Source organism: Condylura cristata, unplaced genomic scaffold (assembly GCF_000260355.1).
Source record: "Condylura cristata isolate star-nosed mole 26May11 unplaced genomic scaffold, ConCri1.0 scaffold00027, whole genome shotgun sequence".
In the NCBI taxonomy this organism is placed as follows: domain Eukaryota; kingdom Metazoa; phylum Chordata; class Mammalia; order Eulipotyphla; family Talpidae; genus Condylura; species Condylura cristata.
Genome location: NW_004567128.1, coordinates 1,978,664 through 1,991,970, shown reverse-complemented (window position 1 = coordinate 1,991,970; position 13,307 = coordinate 1,978,664).

Below are 13,307 nucleotides of genomic sequence, written 5' to 3'. Positions count from 1 at the left end.
GCTCAGAAAGAGGAGAGGGAGACACCAGGGGGCGCAGCGTGTGGTGCCCAGGGGCCGCTCTGACTGCCCAGCCGCTTCCTGTTTACTCACTGCTCTGGCCTCCAGGTTGTTCCTCGCTTAAGGCTCATGACTCAGGAATCTCAGGCTTCCAATCTGACAGTCAGTCGGAAAGCTTGACTGTTTCATCTGGTCCAGTGCCCAAACTGGCTTATCTTGTGTTTCGAAAATTCAAGGAGCCTTCTCAAACTATCGCTTCCTGGGCCCGCTCTAGAAATTCAGATTCAGTGTGTCTGGGCTGGGGACTCAGCCATCTGTATTTTTTGCAAAGTCTCCCCAGGGACGCTCATAACTCCCACCCCCCTACTGAGTCAGAATTTCCAGGGGAAACACTTGTAAAGCTGTATTTTTAACAAGCGCCATTGATGCCTGTTATCGTTAGGAGAGTTTGGGGGAGCAGAGGCCTTTAGAAAGCAAACAAAGCTCCTGACTTACTCTGTCACAGCAAAGATGATCGTGAGTCTAGGTAGCCCCGGATCTTCATGACTCCTGAGAGTAGGAAAATGAGTGTGTGTGTGTATGTGCGTGTGTGTGTGCGTGTGCACACAGAGACAGGGAGAAGGGAGGGAGAGAGAGAGATTTGGAAACTGGCATTCTGGCCTGCACATTTTGGAGGCTTTTATTGACAAAACTTATTCAGATGCTACTAGCATTTTGAACATTTTTTTCCTCTTTTATGAGAGAAAAAGGTCATTACATCTAGTTCTTCAAAGCGTCTGTCAGTAAGGGAGACGTCTTTTCCATTGGTTTCTCGGGAGTGGAGGGTGGGATTGCACGAGTGGGGCTAAGATTGCACCAAGCCACCACATGTATTTTCCTCGCCCTTGACCAGCAGCATGCTCCTGAGAACTGGCTGTCTGGGAGAGCTAGACTTTGAAGTCCGGAAATAGGCTTTTCCTTGGTACAAAGCAAAATGTGCTCGTGCAGAAGCTAAATCCGCGAACCCGTCTGTAATCAACACAGCTGCCTGGCTTAGATGGAAGAGAATGAACACATGCCCTTTGGGAGTGATTCGAATGAGGATAGTGGTTCTAAAATCTCCGTTTCAGAGAAAGGGCAAAGAGGCTCCATCAATGGAAGGCCGCACGAACCTTTGTACCCACTGAGAGGACCCAGCTATAGACTGGAAGGGTTAGCCATGGTTGGGAGGTGGCAGGTGTGTGGCGGGTCCTGGGCTCTCCCAGCTCCAAGCACTCTCCCCGAGCCCAGTGCTCGCAAGGTGGCCACCCTTGCCAGGGACAGCCACTGGGCTCCGCTGGGGGCCCAGCAGGTGGAGAGACCCGGCTGGGCTCCTGCACAGAGGGCATCTCTTGACAATGGTGGGGGAACGGGAGAGTAGGTACCAGCGTGCTGGCCAGGGGCTGCCGACCCCACTTGAGCGTGTGGGTGTCTGCACTCGCCACGGGCAGAGGAAGACATGACAAAAGCAAGCAGTGGTCATGTGGCTGGCCAGTTGGAGAAATGAGAGTAACAGTCATGCTTTGTCCCTGCTCTTGAATAGACCAGGCTGGACCACTCATCCCACTGCCCGGCTGCCGTGGTGTGACTTCAACCCGTAGCTCTGCATTCATACCGCAGCGTCTTCAAGAGCTCTTGGGATTCCTTGGGACTCTTTGGCTCCACTTTAGGGGAACACATACGGGAGTAGGGGTGTGCAGAGAATAGTTGCATCTAGTAGAACTGAAGTATTGTTTCCTTCAGTTGGAAGAGACAGCGTGCACCAGGGGAGCCAACTGATGCTGCCTTGCAAAGGGGGAGGCGTGGCAGGTTGCTAGGCAGGCCTCACTGCCGCGCTGCCTCCGTCCTGAGCTGTGGCTGACCAAGGAGAGCGGCTGCAGTGCTTTCCTTTTGCGTGAAAGAGGCGGAAGCTACTCTGCCAGCCCCGTGGCGCACAGCAGCGCGCCTCTCGGCCAGTGCCTGCGGTGCTCTGCCGCGCAGCCTGCGGTCCCCGCGGGGGCTTTCCTGGACAGGCTGCACTTTGGAGCCGGTTTCTGCGGACTTGGTGACGACTGCTTCTCTGGTCCTGGCTGGTGGCCTTCCGTCCTCTCCTCGGTCGCCCTGTGATGCCATGGGCTCCGAGTCCTGCAGGAAGGCCTTATTCCTGGGATGTGCAGAACAGCTTTGTTTTCGTGACAGCATCTGGGCTGAGGCGGGCTGCCTACGGAGAGAGCGCGATCGCGCGGCAGTCACCACTGGAGAGCCCCACAGCGAGAGGCTGCACAAGGTCGGGCGCGCTGCCCAGCAGCCGAGTGTGCTGGCTGACCTCGAGATCTGCGTCTTCTCCTAGGTTCCCATCTGTCTGGAAAAGCCGTGTACCTCATCCCAGGGTCAGCAGGCTGTGGCCTGTGAGCCACATCTCGCTGTCACATACTTTTATGAACACCGCCGTTCCCCACACCCACGGTTTCGCTCTCTGTGGCTTCAGTTACCTGCAGACAGGCACTGCTGCTGTACGTGAGGAGAGAGTTTGAGGAGAGAGTTAGAGTGCGTGTGCACCTCGAGAGATGGCAGTCACTTAATTTCTGTCGTGGTGCGTGCCTCTAACTGATCTATTGATTAGTTATTCTTGCTTAGCTCTTACTGTTGCTCATTGACAAACATCTTGTTAGGTGAGCATGGAGAGGCAAAAACTGGGACGTAGAAGGGTTGATACTACCCTTGGCTCCAGGCATCTGCTGGGGGTCTTCAAATGGCACTCCCCAGCCCCACAGATAAGGGGGGACTGTCCAGGGTTACTGGGACACAGCGATGCCCACGTGCCAGCTCTCGTCCGTGACGGCTCTCACTGAGGTGGCAGCATTGGGGATGTGAGACACCCCTTTTGGGGCTGCGTCAGAACAGCCATTCGTCTGCAGAAGAGCTCTGCTCACCCTTGGGTCACCTGAAGTCCTACATCCTTCAGAGCTTGCAGCTTGCCTTGCGCTGTCATCATCACTCTGGTTCACTTATTGGGATTCAACTCAAAATTATTATTATTATTCTTGGCAAAGAGATTGAAGGTGCCAGAAAGCAGCTTTCAGCGGGCACAGTGTGACCACTTGCCAGCACTGTAGCCCGCAGGGCTGAGCACTGCGAGTCAGTCAGACCTCCTGAGCTCTGCCTTCCCGCCCGCAATGCCAAAGGCAGACCGGGAAGCTGCTGGTGTCTGGCCTGATCCCAGAAGTTGAAACAGGAGGGCTTTTCTAGAAAAGAGTTCTTCTCTCTAATTGGACTTGTGAGTGTGGCACATACCCGGAGGCCGCGTGCTTCTGTCAGTCCCTTCAGGTTATACAAACAGGTTTCAGTGTCCAGGCGCGACTTTCTGCATCTCACGTTCAATAGTTGTGAAGCTGGTGATGAGCAATGTGCTGCATGACCGGAAGTACAGAGCCGCATCCCTTAAAGTGCTCTGGGAGTCAAAATCCTCGGTCAGTCTTTGAATTACTAACTTTTTTCAGATGTCTGACATATGAACATCTTATTCCGGCATGGTCTTCCCAAATGCATTTGCTGGCTGTGTTATTTATATTCTATAAGTAAAAGCCATACGTTACCACCTATTCTACTAAAAGGGGTGACTACAGTGGACTGATGTTTTCACTCTGAATTCGTTTTACTTTTTTTAAATCAGTGCTGCCACTGAGGACTCTGGAGAGGCAAAGCTAGGCACCCCCCCACTCACACAGACACACCAGCCCTGTGACACAATAAGACGTCATTAACTTTTGGTTCTGACATCACGTCTGCTATGACCCAGGGAACCCACAAATACATAAGAAGGTGAATCCACTGACAGCTGTCCTCATCCTTAGACGCTTCATTTGTCACGTTCAGCCCAGGTTCCTAAAGCTCATCACAAAGGTGCATCTGTGTGTATTTATGGGTCTCTGTATTTAGTTGCTCACTCGATGCCAGACCCTGCTCTCATTCCTGGGCATGTGAGGCTAGGAGGTAACTAATGAGAGAAAGAAAATTCTGGAAAGTTCTCTTTCTCTCGTCTTGCTTTGCAGAAGTGGCTCAGTCATGCAAACCTGTGTCCCTAGCTGTCAGACTAACAGGCTGGGTGTGCCTCAGCCAGGCCGCCAAGCCCCACTCACCTCTGGCACGTGTCCTCTCACAGAGTCCTCCTGCTCACAGAGAGACTGGAGACACACAGGCAGATCATTTTAAATGGATTCGTTTGTGGAGAGTTAGCTCCGAAGTTTGTATCGGACCAGGGGCTAATTGCGCTTTTCGGTCCAACTCCATCGTCTGATACTTATTCCTCTTGACAGGGAGATAGACTGCCAACTTTGTTTTTAATTATTTGAATAAAATTACATACATCATTCTCCTTTTCTCGGGCCTCCCTCTGAAACCCCATCTTCTGTGTAGCTCATGCTGATGAAATGGCCAGTTTTGACATGAGTGCTTCTGTCAGCCAAGCGAGATGAACTGAGCTAATATCCACACCCTGAAATGAAGCCAGGAACGTCCCCCCGGCTTCTCCCTGGCTCCCCGAACTCTCCAACACCCTCAAGCCCGTACCTGCCACCCTGCAGACATACCTCACGTCTGCATTGCGTCCAGGCTGGCACCTGAATAAACGTTTGCAAGTGTTTCCCAGCCCCCTGCCTTCCCGCACCCCTCATTCCTTTCTTCCTTCTTTTGTTTTTTTTTCGTTTTACAAAAGAGTTGAATCCTCTTTTCTGTATTCTAGTGTAAACATGGAACAAATGTGTAACTCATCATAATGGCCATCTGTTACATGAATAGTGGCGAGCTCATATCTCCCAGATTAATCACTGTTTCTATTCATTTGGAATTAGCAACCTGTGACTTCAAGTAACTCCCTGATGAAACAGAACACACATTCTTTTCACAGATGTACAGAAATAGGAATAAATCTACAATTTGGCAAATGCTCCAGACGCAGCACACAATGCATGCTTATAATAAGAAAATAGAATAGCTGTCTTAGACTAATGCATGGCAGCTCTGACAAAGAGGAGTTTATATCCTCGAAACTCCTTGAAAACAACCTCACCTGCACGAGGGTCTTCTAAACTCCGGCCCGAGGGGCCTGCAGTTTCCTGACAGAGTTTTCTCATGTTATTTGTCTTCCTTGGAGACTTGAAGTTCCTCATCGCTTGGAAGCCAGGTAGAAGGCTGGAGGCTCCGAGGCAGAACGGAATTATCGTCTGCAGGAGCCGGGGTCTCACTGGCTCCCCTTCTCAGTCCAGGTCTGTTGTCAGAATGCACATTGCTGGGCGCTAGGGCTGCGAAGCCAGGACATCGATCATCTGCGGGCCGTGGAGTCACTGAGTCCGCACACGCTAATGATTCGCAGTTGTTGCGCGCGGCACCTCCAGGCCGCAGACTGCAGTCACACCGGAGTGAGGCGTGGAGGGCACCACGTGCTCACCGCGTTCTTCTGGGCCGGGAGACGGCAGCCTCCTGCAAGGCCCTTCTCCGCAGCCACCTACGAGCGCGCACTCTTCTCATGTGGGCGCTGTCCTCATTTGGCTCTTCAGAGATGAGCTGCCCTTTAACACAATGAGGAGTTGGACGCTGGAGCCTCCTGCACGGGAGGCCAATACACGGTGACAGAGCCTCGCAGTGGCATCTGCGCAGCCGGACCTGCCTCTTTGGGGGGGCTGTCAGCAGCCGGAAGGGACCTGTCATGGGGTGGGGCACACCACAACGTGCTGCCCGTCTTTCTTGCGGTGCCCGTCTTTCTTAGAGGCTTCTGTGCTGCCTCTAAGACAAGGAAGAAGGCAGGGAGGCTCGAGTGTGTGGGGCCCAGGCAGAGGGAGAAGCGGGGCTACAGCCAGGCCCCGTCCGCCAAGGCCAGGCCCCGGGAGTTCTGGCCTAGCGTGACTGTCATTATGGGCCCAGCAGGAGTCTTCTACCTTCGTGTAGACCAAGCTAGCTGTGTGTCGCCGCCCTGGAAAGGAAGCGCCCTCGGTGGCGACAGCCTGCTGCTGTCAGTTGCAGGCCGTCTGCCCAAGGCCCTCCCCGCATCTGGGGCAACCAGGCCTTCCCTGGAAGGGACCTGGGCAGCACAGCCTGTATCCATGCCGCCACCAGGGGTGGCTCGGATTAGGGCCGGTGTGTGCGCTGCTGGAAACAGTGAGTGGAGAGGCCGGCAGGGCCGAGACACTTTCGCTTAAAGTTGCATTTCTAGGAACGTGCTGGCTGTGTCCAGTGAGCTCATTCTGTGCTTATTTATGTGCCTGACTGCAGTCTTCTCCTGCTCGTGTTTTCATGGCGTGTGCTAGTTCGGCTGTGGGTCTTGGGAAGGATCAGAAGACTATAATTTTGGTGTATGTACCTTGGTACTATGTGATTTCCTGCAATGATCCTGTATTGGCCTTATTTCATTTTCTTACCATCTGCCAAAATAACTTTAATCACACAAAAATATACAGCTGGACTTGGACACACTCGAAAAAATGCTGGGATTGTATTTCATTTCGTCTACAAAGATTCTCCGAATTTTGTAAATCACAGCATTTTAAACCTTGTTTCAAATATGTTCTACTACCTGGTAAAAAGGCAGGCCACTGTATTCCAATAATGTCTCAACCCTGCAAGGAAACGTTAATACCTTGATACTTCCCTAGTCAGTAAAGATAACTAGATATTTGTGAGATCCTTGAGTGTAGGTGCGTGTCCTCCCCTCTTCTCGCAGGTCTGCTCAAAGCACAGCCCACTTTCTTCTCATTTCTGTGAGAAACCAGGAAGAGGGGGCTAGTTGAGCCTTCATGGGTTGGGACGCGATGCAGCCACAGGAGATAATTCTACAAAAACCTTCCGTGCAGCTGCCCTGATGCACAGTGGCGGGACAGCGTGGCGGGAGCGGGGGAAGGGAGGCTCATTCTCACGTTCAAATCTCCTCCTCCTCCTTTTCTTTAAAGAGTTATTTATTTATGCACACAGAACTGGGTGCAGGCCAGAGGTGCAGGTACGGTGAGAAGATCCACCAGAGACAGAGTAGGGAGCAGAACAAGCAGATGACGTACACTGCTGAGGGGAGCAGCGGGCAGGTCAGGAGAGGTCTTCTGTGCCCCGTGGGTCACCTCCAGGGCCAGGGATCGAACTCGCACTGAGGCCGTTGCGGCTGGCTTGCAGTGCTGCGTCCTAACCCACTGTGCCACCAGGGAGGACCCCCTCCTCCTTTTCTACTTTGTCCTGTGATGCATCGCCAGACTTTCTCAGTGGAACAGGGGATAGCAGGCACAGGACGCTGAGATGGCCATTCCTTGAGAAAAATGTTCTTTAAATCCTTCATATTTGATTGCAAAATTGAAGCTTGCATGCACTTAGATTTTTATTCACAAGTAGCAAATGCTGTTTTGGTGAAAACACTGAAGTACTTGATTCAGGTCATGACACTAGTAAGTTCACAGTGAATAACTGAACCCTATTAATGCTTTAGGATTATGGGGATGTAGTTCTGGGACATCTTGAAAGTCCTTGTAAAGAATACTTTGACAGGTCTTCTCCCTGATAAAACGTGTTCTCCTCCTCCTGTTCGGCGGGGGCTTCAACCCTGGCCCTCTGTGAGGGTTTTGCCAATTCCTTTGCTGGGGATGGCACAGTACAGCAGCACTGCACAGCTGTGGCACTGGGTCTGGGTTTTGACACAGCCTGGGTCAAGTCAGTCAACATCTCCTTTCAGAAATGGAGATGAAAGCGTTGTCGTATGGCTTGAATTAGGGAGCAGCTAAAGGAGCTTGAGTGCCTGTTTCATGAATGGTAGTTCTTGATCTATGCATGCAAGTTTTATGGCTCTCTGCTGCTAAATAGCAAGCCGATGAGAAACTGCGCAAGGAAGTTGACGTTGACCTTGAATCAAAGGATGTTTAATAAAGATTCCTTCTCCCCAGAATACATTTCATCATGGTAGCCTCTTGTGTCAGGCAAATGTCAGTATTGAAGTGAGCCCTCAGGTTAATCATATAGTGAATCATTTGTTTCTTTATTTTTAAAGATTTATTTTACTTATTTATGCATACAGGAGCTAGGGTGTGGGCCAGAGGTGCAGGGTGATGAGAGGACTCACCAGAGACAGAGTGGGAGCTGTCTTAATCCGCAGAACAGGCGGATTGACTAAAATCCACTGCTGAGGGGAGCAGTGGGCAGACAGGAGAGGTCGGCTGTACCCTGTGGGTCATTCCCTGGCTGGAGATCCTCGAACTTGTGCTGAAGCGGCTGCATCGGGCTGACACTTAACCCCTTGTGCTACTAAAGAGGCTTTGTATAGTGGATTATTTATACCTATGGTTCACACATCTATCAGAACAGAATAGGTTTCTCCCTACAAGATTCAGAACAAATCCTCCTCAATATTAATCATATTTCCTTCAACCCGATTAAAGCAGTTGTTGCCAATTCACAGTAGATTGGTTTGAAGGAAGCATTTTTAATTTGGGTCTATCATTGGAATGACACAAAATTGGAACACAGGTCTGAGAAACAATTTCCAAACCAATGTCTGGGATTTTGTTTGGAATTATCCTCACAACTCCAATTCTGGAACTTAACTGGCAATATCAAATGGCTTTCTTGTGAATGATTCCACCTACCCTGTCCTCACCCCTCCTTCCTGCCAAATACTCCCCACTCCTGCCATGATGGCATCCTTCATTCAACTGAAGGCCTACGCATTGCAGCAGATGAAAGACTCACCCATGTCAGAAGTGGGGAGAGCAGCTCCCTCCTTCACTGTGGCCTCATGGGCATGGGTCATGACCTGTAGCCCACAGACACCATGGCATCCAGAAGGCCTCACAGCCCTGGCACGGGAAGCCGGTGGTGCCTTCCGGGCTGGGATAGCTCTTGAAATGCAAGCCCCACCCCACCCCGCCCCACCTCTGACATGAAGCTACGCATTTCAGAACTGTCTTGTTTATGGACACCGGGCAGAAAAAGAATACATAAGTGTTTTGAGGGACAAGACAAGGGCTGACAAATTGGATGACAGACACACACATGTATTTCGCAAGGAGGTTCCTGGTTCCTTTGAACTCCCCTCTTTCCAGCGCTTATGGGACTGTTTCGGAGCAGGAAAAAGCAAGGAAAGTAACATGGAAGAAAAATGATGTTCCGACTTGCATAATGTTACAGCATTCCTTTCTTACCTTTTCTTAGTGTTTTCCGTGTTGAACAAATACTTCATTTTGGTTGCATTTTGCCTGCTTTCCTTTTGTGTTTTTAGTGCTTGACCATGAAAACACTTAGAAAGGCCATCTCGCTTGTTACTGGTATTTGGATCTTGTCTATTGCAAGCACTAGAATCATTGGTTGCTTTTTTAAAAAAAGTCAGGGACTCCTGGTTCCTCCAGGAAGGGACGGTGACTCTGAAAGGGGGCTCCCACTCTCCCAGTCAGTGTCTGGTTGTGTGTCGCTCCATGGAGAACGATGATCCTCATACAAGATGGGGACCCCAACGGGCGATACCATGTGGCTGAAGTGTGTGTCAGCGGGAGCACCTGGGTCTGTGGGATTTCTCTCTGAGGAATTCATACAATGATGGAATAAATCACCTAACATCACATTTGTAAGATCCCGCTTACAAAGCGACACTGAACAATAGTGCTTTAAATGTGAAAATTAGTTTTCCCTAAAAATTCTGGGTTGTTTCTTTTTCTGTTTGGTAGTAGAGCACAAGCATCGTATTTAATATTCCTTCTCCCTTTGTTATGAGCTCTTTCCTTTCTGTCCTCTTCAATGTGTCACTCAGTTCTTCTTAGTACAGTAACTACAGGAAAAATGCATCTGGAAAACATTTGTTTGGGATAGACCTTGTATCAAGCAGTAAAATGAAATTATGTAATTATCATGTTTATTCAAGCTCTTACCAGCTCCTAATAACATACACACAAACTCAATTAGAATAAAGTTTGATTGATTGCCTGCAAACAGCAGAGTTTTAAATAAAATGTTTAGAGCCTAAGTGACTGTTGAGATCATATTTTTTTTCCTTCCTGATTGTACACTGTTATGCCTGACCTAGGGTAACTTTGGTTTCTAGCAACAGAAAGACAATTCAATCTCCAGAAAGAGAAAATAGAAGATATTGACTGATATGACTAAGAGATGAAATAATATGATCTCAGGCATGGTATGAGCCAGAGTCGGGTATGTATAGGAGTACATCTTTCTATCCATCCGTCTGTCTATCTAGCTATCTAGCCTGTTTCTCTGTTTTCATTCTAAATGGTTTTCTGGTTTTAAAAATTATTTCATTATGTGATATATATATGTATGTATGGATGGATGGATGGATGGCATTGAAGCCATTTTAAGTGTGGAATTCTATGGCTTTGATTGCAGTAATAATATTGTACAACCATCACCACTAATTGTTTCCAAATCTTTTCCATCACCCCAAGCAAAATCTCTGTAATCGTCAAGCACTGACTCCCATTCCTCTCTCCCTCCAGCCCCCAGTAACTTCTAGTCTCCTTACTTAGCTCTAGGAATGTGCCTATTCCAGACAGTTTGTGTAAGTGGAGTCACGCACTCTTGCTGTGTCTGGCGTACTTCAGCTACATGTTTTCAGGCTCACGCATGTCGTGGCGGGGTCACTACTTTCTTCTGCTGGCTGAGGCCATTCCGTCGTGCTGTACCTCATTCTGCTGACCCATCCACCTCGTGGTGGGCAGCCTAGTCTTCTCCATCTTTTGGCTGTTGTGATTACTGCTGCAACAGACTCGAATGTACATCTGTTCAAGCCCTTGTATTCAGTTCTCTGGGAGAAGAATTTCTATCTAATAGTGATTTCTTTTTCTTGGTGTCGCCTCTTCCTCGGGCAGGCAGGCTGTCTTTGCTCCCAGTTCTTTAAAGAGAGATTTTTTGTCTCCCATTACCCATATAAACCCCAGAAGAGTGCCTCTGACTGCCCGTCTGCTCTTCTCCACCCTGGAGGCAGCACCACACCTAAGGGGACGTGCCTTCAGGATCGAGTGACTGACACCACAGTCCATGGAGTTCCCTGTGGGAGAGAGAGACTCGGTTTTCGGAAATAGGAGGTGCTGATGGGCAAGTTGCATCCACTGCTGCAGGCAGGTCGTTGATGGATGGAGGGTTGGATGGAAGGATAACTAGGCAGGTAGCTAGGTGGGATGGTAGATAACTCGACAGATGGAGAGACTGACAGACAGACAGACAGATAATAGGCAGAGAGCATGTTGCAATTTTTTTACTCAGTGTTTTATCAAGAAGTCATAAGAGCAGGCTCTTGCCCAAATCTTCCTGCTGTGCTCTGCTACTTTGTGCCATTTTGCGTCATTTACGTGTTCAAGAACACTGTGTCCATCCGTCTTCCCTGTGCCCAGCATTTCCCTGGCTAGCAAAAGGCTCAGCGTGTTTCCCATTAACCTTCAAGTTCCTACCAGGATGCAATCTTCCCCTGCAGTGCCTTCTATCATTTTAGCAAGCCGGCTGCTCCCTGAACATTAACTGGCTAAAATGAGCCACCCTAATCGGTATTCCTATGAGCAGAAGGTCCTGGGGGGGTGAAGGGAAGTTTCAGAAACCCCGTCCATACCATGAGGGAGAGGTCATTAAGTAATTGTGCAGGAGGCAGCTGGTGACGGCCCTGTCTCTTTGGGTTTGGCAGAAAAGCTGACCAAAAGATGAGCAGCATCTTGCTTGATTCTGAAGTGGTTAAAAATTTATAGTAGGAACCTTAATGGCAAGCAGAGGACTGTCAGCAGGAGCGTGGCTCGCCCAGCACTGACCTCACCGGGCGGGAATGAGCATTGTCTTGCACAGCGGAATGCACGCTGGCCTCCTCCGAGAGGGAACTTGGCCTGGTATGCAAATTCGAATATTGTTGTGAAAAAGCTGTTGCATCAAGTGACAGGCAATTTTCCCTAGTCCAGTTCTTTGGTCTGTTGTTGGCACAGCAGTTGACAGCAACTCATCTAGCCTGTTCGTCGGGGCCCGCTCGTGGGTTTTCTGATGCAGCCCCATCAAGGAGAATTGTCCTTGGGCGGGGATGCCAGAGCCCTACATTCTTGGGGCCTCTGTTTAAATGGTTCTATCAGACATAAAAGAAAGGAAGGATTAGTCACATGAAATACTTGTGACTCCCTGAAAGCATTTCAGATTGCAGTGTTATTTTGTTCTCCCTCTGTCGGGAAGCCAGCTGGTGAGAGCGGCCAGCCGGCCTGCTTTCCTCAGGTGGCCTCCTGTCCTTGAGCCCCCTTGAAGGGGTCTATCCCCAGGAGAGGTCTCCCACTCCAGGTCTGCAGCCTTGAAATTATCTGACTCTATCCAGACATGTTACCCACTTCCCAGCTCTGCTCTCTAGCATGGTTTGACTGAGTGTGAACCAAAGTTCACAGGTTGGAGGCGGGGGGCCTCAGGGAGGACCCAGGCCAGCAGCCCGTGCAGCCCTGCAACCTTCCGAGGGGCAGTGGTTCTCCAAGAGCGGCCTGGACTGTCCCACCTGCACCCTCTGGCAGCTTGCTAGAAATGTCAATTCTTAGAGACCTCGGCAGCTCTTGGGACTGGGCCTGGGAATCCGGGCTTTCAGAAGCCCTCAGGCGTCAGATGCACACTCAGGTGTGAGCACCCCACTCCTGGGAGACCTGTCCAGCTCTGAGTGCCTTTGCTCCCGCTGTGGCCAAAATCAAAACCCCCAAATTGCGCCAAATAGTTTGTGCTCGGATGATTTTAAATTGATGATAGTTGTGTGAAAAGGACTTTCGGTGTTAGTCTGGCATTTGCAGGGGAATGTGTGTCTACGTTTGAGTAAGCATGGTCAGCTGTCGTTGTGAAGAGGGGACTGGGTGTCTGGGACCAGCAGCCTTACAAAGGGACCCCAGAGCAGTCCACTCCCCTCTGCCTTCTGGGGCTATGGCCTCCAGTCAGTCTCACTTGGACCCCTTAGGCCCTTGAGGTAAATTTGAATGTCACGTTGAAAATCTTCCACGAGATTGCTTCTTCTCTAAGGATGTCTCTCAAGTAACTGTGTGATTGTTCCGAACTTTTTCTTTAACACTTGAGATGACAATCCTCAGCCAGCCAGTGACCCTTCTGATGACACAGTGGAACTCTTTTATGGATATAGGAATAGCTAACTACAAGGAATGGAAACTATCTTTTTAAAAATTCTTCATTTCATCATCGATGGAGGAGAGAGTGTAAGAAAACTGATGCCAACTGCCAGCATAGCCAGGCGCCCAGTATCTGTGGTCTCATTCAGCATTCCAAACTGTTAGACATGACATATTTGGCCCTAGAGACAGATAGAAAATCTGAGTCTTTTTTTTTTT